Source organism: Homarus americanus, unplaced genomic scaffold (genome assembly GCF_018991925.1).
Source record: "Homarus americanus isolate GMGI-L3 unplaced genomic scaffold, GMGI_Hamer_2.0 scaffold3161, whole genome shotgun sequence".
Classification (NCBI taxonomy): domain Eukaryota; kingdom Metazoa; phylum Arthropoda; class Malacostraca; order Decapoda; family Nephropidae; genus Homarus; species Homarus americanus.
The window spans coordinates 27,138-35,812 of record NW_024728228.1 but is presented as its reverse complement, the minus strand read 5'-3'; the positions used below and the strand labels follow the sequence as shown (position 1 = coordinate 35,812).

Sequence of the window (8,675 nt, the reverse complement as noted above, 5' to 3'; positions counted from 1 at the left end):
GACCATACATACACATACATAAACATCAATCAACAAATAAACAAACACATTCACATACAAACACATATACAGACATATACATACACTTGAACACACATACAGCCACACACAAATCCCACACATAGTCGTACATAAACACACATACACCTAATAATGGTTGCCCCTCGTGTAACGAGGATGGCCGCCCTAAGGGCCACCGAGGAGTGAATTTGTTTAAGGTGTAGAAGCTGTGGCCAACACAACAACCACACCCTGAGTTAACGAGCTGCATGACCCAGTGTCAAGGAATAGTCCGAGAAGACCGGACAACTCGCCAACTGCACTGGCTAACCATTACCCCGGAATACGATCCACAAATCGATTAACATCCAGGTTCCCAATTACTGCTGGGTAGACAGAGGCAAATGGCGTAAAGAAACTTGCCCATAGTTTCACCCAGCCCGGGGATCGAACCCGGGTCCACTCGCTTGCGAGGCGAGCATGCTGACCATTACACCATAGGTCGCCTATACATACACCTAAACACACACACACACACACACACACACACACACACACACACACCTAAACACACATGCAAAAACAAACAAACAAACACACACATCAATCAACAGCTCACCTTTCACACAATAACATTCAATCAAGACACTTACAAAAATAAACACCTCTTCCCTCCTCCATCTCTTAATTGATCAAAGTATCTACCTGAGGCATCTCCCCTCTTGACAGGTAGGCACTCCAGGTGGGTCAAAGGTCGAGTGCCAAGTAGTGACAAGGTGAAAAAAAGCGAAAGTGAAGGAATGGTGAATGGTTGAGGTGAGAGACAAAGGGAATGTATTGAACAAGGAATGACATCAAGGAATAAACTATTGAAATTGAAATGAAAAATTGACCATTAAGTGATTACATAGGATGGTGACTTAAAGATGGTGTGGTGACTGTAGGATGGTGTGGTGACTTAAGGGTGGTGTGGTGACTGTAGGATGGTGTGGTGACTGTAGGATGGTGTGGTGACTGAAGGATGGTGTGGTGACTTAAGGATGGTGTGGTGACTTAAGGATGGTGTGGTGACTTAAGGATGGTGTGTTGACTGTAGGATGGTGTGTTGACTGTAGGATCTGAAGGATGGTGTGTAACTGTAGGATGGTATGGTGACTGAAGGATGGTGTGGTGACTGTAGGGGATGGTGTGTGTTGACTGTAGAATGGTGTGTTGACTGTTAGATGGTGTGGTGACTGTAGGATGGTGTGGTGACAAGTGGATGGTGTAGTAACTGAGAGGATGGTGTGTGTTGACTGAGAGGATGGTGTGGTGACTGAGGATGATGTGGTAACTGTAGAATGATGGTGTGGTGACTGGATGGTGTAATGACTGTGGGATGGTGTAATGACTGTAGGATGGTGTGATTGTAGGATGGTGTAATGACTGTGGGATGGAATGACTGTGGGATGAATTGTGGTGACTGAAGGATGGTGTAATGACTGTAGGATGGTGTAATGACTGTAGGATGGTGTAATGACTGTAGGATGGTGTAATGACTGTAGGATGGTGTGGTGACTGTGGATGATGGTGGATGGTGACTGTAGGATGGTGTGGTGACTGAAGGATGGTGGAATGACTGACTGTAGGATGGTGTAATGACTGTGGGATGGTGTAATGACTGTAGGATGGTGTAATGACTGTAGGATGGTGTGATGACTGGAGGATGGTGTGATGACTGTAGGGATGGTGTGGTGACTGTGGGATGGTGTGGTGACTGTAGGTGACTGTAATGACTGTAGGATGGTGTAATATAGGTGCTGTATAATGGTGTAATAATGACTGTAGGATGGTGTAATACTGTAGGATGGTGTAATGACTGTAGGATGGTGTAATGACTGTGGATGGTGTATGACTGTAGTGATGGTGTAGGGGGATGGTGTAATGGCTGTAGGATGGTGTAATGACTGTATGGTGTAGTGACTGTGGATAGTTATGATGACTGTAGGATGGTGTAATGACTGTGGATGGTGTAATGATTGTAGGATGGTGCTGTAATGACTGTAGGATGGTGTAATGACTGTGGGATGGTGTAATGACTGTAGGATGGTGTAATGATGGCCAGGATAGTGTAATGACTGTGGGGATGGTGTAAATGACTGTAGGATGGTGTAATGACTGTAGGATGGTGTATGGCTGACTGTAGGATGGTGTAATGACTGTGGATGGTGTGGTGACTGTGTAGGATGGTGTAATGACTGTGGGATGGTGTAATGATTGTAGGATGATGTAATGACTGTAGGATGGTGTAAATGACTGTAGGATGGTGTGGTGACTGTAGGATGGTGTAATGACTGTAGGATGGTGTAATGACTGTAGGATGGTGTGGTGACTGTAGGATGGTGTAATGACTGTAGGATGGTGTAATGACTGTAGGATGGTGTGGTGACTGTAGGATGGTGTGGTGACTGTAGGATGGTGTGTGGTGACTGTAGGATGGTGTGGTGACTGTAGGATGGTGTAATGACTGTAGGATGGTGTAATGACTGTAGGATGGTGTGGTGACTGTAGGATGGTGTAATGACTGTAGGATGGTGTAATGACTGTAGGATGGTGTGGTGACTGTAGGATGGTGTGGTGACTGTAGGATGGTGTAATGATTGTAGGATGGTGTAATGACTGTAGGATGGTGTAATGACTGTGAGGATGGTGTAGTGACTGTAGGATGGTGGTGACTGTAGGATGGTGTGGTGACTGTAGGATGGTGTGGTGACTGTAGGATGGTGTGGTGACTGTAGGATGGTTGTGTGACTGTAGGATGGTGTAATGACTGTAGGATGGTGTGGTGACTGTAGGATGGTGTAGTGACTGTAGGATGGTGTGGTGACTGTAGGATGGTGTGGTGACTGTAGGATGGTGTGGTGACTGTAGGATGGTGTTGTGACGTGTAGGATGGTGTAATGACTGTAGGATGGTGTGGTGACTGTAGGATGGTGTGGTGACTGTAGGATGGTGTGTGTGACTGTAGGATGGTGTGGTGACTGTAGGATGGTGTAATGACTGTAGGATGGTTATGTGCTGTAGGATGGTGTAATGACTGTAGGATGGTGTGGTGACTGTAGGATGGTGTAATGACTGTAGGATGGTGTAATGACTGTAGGATGGTGTGGTGACTGTAGGATGGTGTGGTGACTGTAGGATGGTGTGGTGACTGTAGGATGGTGTAATGACTGTAGGATGGTGTAATGACTGTAGGATGGTGTAATGACTGTAGGATGGTGTGGTGACTGTAGGATGGTGTGGTGACTGTAGGATGGGTGTGGTGACTGTAGGATGATGGTGTAATGACTGTAGGATGGTGTAATGACTGTAGGATGGTGTAATGACTGTAGGATGGTGTGGTGACTGTAGGATGGTGTAATGACTGTAGGATGGTGTGATCACGATTTCTTCTTGTTTTTCGTATAAAGATGTGGATCTTATATGAATACAAAGCTCGATACAGAGGGCAATGACTGTACCCATGTGTGTGTGTGTGTGTGTGTGTGTGTGTGTGTGTGTGTGTGTGTGTACCGTGTGTGTGTGTGTGTGTGTGAAGAGTTGCTCAAAACAATCTACAGTTTACCATCAACATCAACATTCCAAAATCCAGTTTATATACGCAAAAATATACACCTCTATAACCAGCTTATATAAACAAGAAAATAATCTACTATATCCAGCTTATATACGCAAGAAATCACAGTTTTTTTTTTCCTCACTCAACAGTAAGTAGCAAGGAAAAGTGCTTCCAATTATATGATAAGCGACCATCTGGCGACGTAACGCTGGCGCTCTTCCAAACAGGTTCCACACACACACACACACAGGGTCAGTCATACCACACAAATGTTAGAAACCCCCTCATAAAACCGCGGGTATAATTAAGACTCGAGAAAATTATTAAAGTGTTCCAGTAATATTTTCGGTAAATGTTTGAGATGATTTTTTTGAGATTTCTACGTTTAAGTTACGTTGAGAAGAAAAAGAAAAGGAGTTTGTTAGTTGGAAGAAAGAAGAAAGAGTTTAAGTTGCGTTGAGAAGAAAGAAGAAAGTTCAGTTACGTTGAGAGAAGAAGAAAGAAAGAAGAAGTTTAGTTACGTTGAGAAGAAAGAAAGAAAGAAAGAAAGAAGTTTAGTTAGTTGAGAAGAAAGAAAGAAAGAAAGAAGAAGTTTAAGTTACGTTGAGAAAAAGAAAGAAGAAAGAAAGAAGTTTAAGTTACGTTGAGAAGAAAGAAAGAAAAGTTTAGTTAGTTGAGAAGAAAGAAAGTGTTACGTTGAGAAGAAAGAAAGAAGAAAGAAAAGAAGTTTGTTAGTTGAAGAAAGAAAGAAAAAAGAAAGAAGTTTAAGTTACGATGAGAAGAAAGAAAGAAAGAAAGAAAGAAAGAAGTTTAAGTTACGTTGAGAAGAAAGAAAGAAAGAAAGAAGTTTAAGTTACGTTGAGAAGAAAGAAAGAAAGAAAGAAGTTTAAGTTACGTTGGGAAGAAGAAAAAAGAAAGAAAAGAAGTTTAAGTTACGTTGAGAAGAAAGAAAAAAGAAAGAAAGAAAAGAAAGAAGTTTAAGTTACGTTGAGAAGAAAGAAAGAAAGAAAGAAGTTTAAGTTACGTTAAGAAGAAAGAAAGAAGAAGAACTATTGTTGAAGTCAGGAAGTCGTAAATATATTAAGGTAAATTAAATACTTAAAATATATATATATAAAGTTCCATTAATTCTTCTCCTAATAATATTGAAGGTATATGACTGAAAAAAAAATACGACTTCCAATATTCTTTATATAAACATCCTACTATCACCACACCCTCCTGACTATCACCACGCCCTTCTGACTATCACCACGCCCTTCCTGACTATCACCACGTCCCTCTGACTATCACCGCCCTTCTGACTATCACCACGCCCTTCTGACTATCACCACGCCCTTCTGACTATCACCACGCCCGTCATGACTATCACCACGCCCTCCTGACTATCACCACGCCCCTCCTGACTATCACCACGCCCTTCTGACTATCACCACGCCCTTCTGACTATCACCACGCCCGTCCTGACTATCACCACGCCCCTCCTGACTATCACCACGCCCCTCCTGACTATCACCACGCCCTCCAGACTATCACCACGCCCTCCTGACTATCACCACGCCCTCCTGACTATCACCACACCCTCCTGACTATCACCACACCCTCCTGACTATCACCACGCCCCTCCTGACTATCACCACGCCCTCCTGACTATCACACACCCTCCTGACTATCACCACACCCTCCTGACTATAACCACGCCCTCCTGACTATAACCACTCCCTCCTGACTATCACCACGCCCCTCCTGACTATCACCACGCCCCTCCTGACTATCACCACGCCCTCCTGACTATCACCACCCTCCTGACTATCACCACACCCTCCTGACTATAACCACGCCCTCCTGACTATCACCACGCCCTCCTGACTATCACCACGCCCCTCCTGACTATCACCACGCCCTCCTGACTATCACCACGCCCCTCCTGACTATCACCACACCCTCCTGACATCACCACACCCTCCTGACTATAACCACTCCTCCTGACTATCACCACACCTCCTGACTATCACCACCCTCCTGACTATAACCACGCCCTCCTGACTATCACCACACCCTCCTGACTATCACCACACCCTCCTGACAATCACCACGCCCTCTGACTATCGCCACTCCCTCCTGACTATCACCACACCCTCTGACTATCACCACCCTCCTGACTATCACCACACCCTCTGACTATCACCACCCTCCTGACTATCACCACACCCTCTGACTATCACCACACCCTCCTGACTATCACCACACCTCCTGACTATCACCACACCCTCTGACTATCACCACACCCTCCTGACTATCACCACACCCCTCCTGACTATCAACACCCTCTGACTATCACCACACCCTCCTGACTATCACCACACCCTCCTGACTATCACCACGCCCTCCTGACTATCACCACTCCCCTCCTGACTATCACCACACCCTCCTGACTATCACCACTCCCTCCTGACTATCACCACACCTCCTGACTATCACCACACCCCTCCTGACTATCACCACTCCCTCCTGACTATCACCACACCCCTCCTGACTATCACCACACCCTCTGACTATCACCACGCCCTTCTGACTATCATCACAATCCTGACAATCACCACGCCCTCTGACAATCCCACGCCGTCCGACAATCACCACGCCCTCCTACAATCACTACGCCCTCCTGACAATCACCACACCCTTCTGACTATCACCACACCCTCCTAGCACCACACCCTCCTAGCACCACACCCTCCTGACTATCACCACGCCCTCCTGACTATCACCACACCCTCCTGACTATCACCACGCCCTTCTGACTATCATCACAATCCTGACAATCACACGCCCTCCTGAAATCACACGCGGTCCTGACAATCACCACGCCGTCCTGACAATCACCACGCCCTCCTGACAATCACTACGCCCTCTGACAATCACCACGCCCTTCTGACTATCACCACACCCTCCAGCACCACACCCTCTTGACAATCACCACGCCCTTCTGACTATCATCACAATCCAGACAATCACCGCCCTCCTGACAATCACCACGCCGTCCTGACAATCACCACGCCGTCTGACAATCACCACGCCCTCCTGACAATCACCACGCCCTTCTGACTTCTGACTATCATCACACTCCTGACAATCACCCTTCTGACAATCACCACGCCCTTCTGACTATCATCACACTCCTGACAATCACCACGCCCTCCTGACAATCACCACGCCCTTCTGACTATCATCACACTCATGACAATCACCACGCCCTTCTGACTATCATCACAATCCTGACAATCACCACGCCCTCTGACTATCATCCACTATGACAATCACCGCCCTTCTGACTATCATCACAATCTGACAATCACCACGCCCTCCTGACAATCACCACGCCGTCCTGACAATCACCACGCCGTCCTGACAATCACCCACGCCCTCTGACAATCACCACGCCCTTCTGACTTTCTGACTATCATCACACTCCTGACAATCACCAAGCCCTTCTGACAATCACCACGCCCTTCTGACTATCATCACACTCCTGACAATCACCACGCCCTCCTGACAATCACCACGCCCTTCTGACTATCATCCTCTTGACAATCACCACGCCCTTCTGACTCATGCAGCTACAATACTCTAACGACATCTGAACAAGTGTCTCATAATACTACGAATAATCTTACGAATCAACAATTAACATGATTCCTAACTGGTATACTTTAACCCACGAAAAATCATACCATCAAACTATATACCACTAATTCACGAAAGCAAAAAAATACGATTAACGAAATATAACACGAAATCTAACCCCACGAAAATCTTACCATCCAACAAGGTCCTGACTTACGCCATGTCGCCCCTCTCACTCACCGCCAGACCTCCACTTACGCTAATATACGCCGTAATTACAGACTGGGTAGACAATAACGCCTTGTTTACTGCTGTTTGTGTTTCCTTTTACCTCTGGGCGAATTTATTTATTGGTTTCTGGCAGGTAAATATGATGAGGTGGTTGGGTTGGGTTGGGTTGGGTTGTTAGGTTGTTGGGTGGAGTTGGGTTAGGTTGGGTTCGGTTGGGTTGGGTTGGGTTGGGTTGGGTTGGAGTTAGGTTGGGTTCGTTCGGTTGGGTTGAGTTGGGTTGGGTTGGTTGGAGTTGGTTGGGTTGGGTTCGGTTGGGTTGGGTTGGTTAGGTTAGATCAAGTTAGGTTAGGTTGGATTAGGTCAGGTCAAGTTAGGTTATAACTAAGTAAAAGCTCATGATGATGACGACAACTTAACGCCATTAAATACAATAACACTGTACTCTAGAGATTAAGACATCGTACTCAAGGGATTAGGTACACAACATACCAAGTACTAAGACACGTGGACCACCCAGGTAAGATAAAATGAGTCCATCTTACTGTAGCTTACCTGTAAAGAGAGGAAAATATATATTAGAAATAATAATAATAATAATAATAATAATAATAATAATAATAATAATAATAATAATAATAATAATAATATCATTAACAACATTGAAATAGGCAAGAAAAATGAGGAAGAAGAGGAGAAAAAGGAGGAGGAGGAGGAGGAGGAGGACGGAGGTAAAGAGATGCCTATCTATACAACCTTCTATCCATTCAATTATCTATTTATTAACTTTTCTTCTTATAAATAAATTACTGAGTTAATGATGTGAGAGAGAGAGAGAGAGAGAGAGAGGAGGGGGCATTGCCAACAAGATTTTTCACTATAGAAATATTCAGTGAGATCTTTGTGTGTGTGTGTGTGTGTAAGACCATGGGAGTGTGTGTGTGTGTGTGTGTGTGAGAGAGACCATGGGAGTGTGTGTGTGTGTGTGTGAGAGCATGGGAGTGTGTGTGTGTGTGTGTGTGTGTGTGAGAAGAGCGGTGTGTGTGTGTGTGTGTGTGAGAGACCATGGGAGTGTGTGTGTGTGTGTGACCATGGGAGTGTGTGTGTGTGTGTGTAGAGAGCATGGGAGTGTGTGTGTGTGTGTGAGAGCATGGGAGTGTGTGTGTGTGTGTGTGAAGAGCATGGGAGTGTGTGTGTGTGTGTGTGTGTGAGAGCATGGGAGTGT

General features: G+C 45.5%; 1 non-coding gene across 1 annotated transcript; it reads right to left on the bottom strand.

Moving 5' to 3' along the window:
- Positions 1-427: 427 nt before the first annotated feature.
- Trnaa-cgc lies at positions 428-504 on the bottom strand. The gene has a single exon. It is a non-coding gene; the product is annotated as a tRNA-Ala (tRNA).
- Positions 505-8,675: the final 8,171 nt, after the last annotated feature.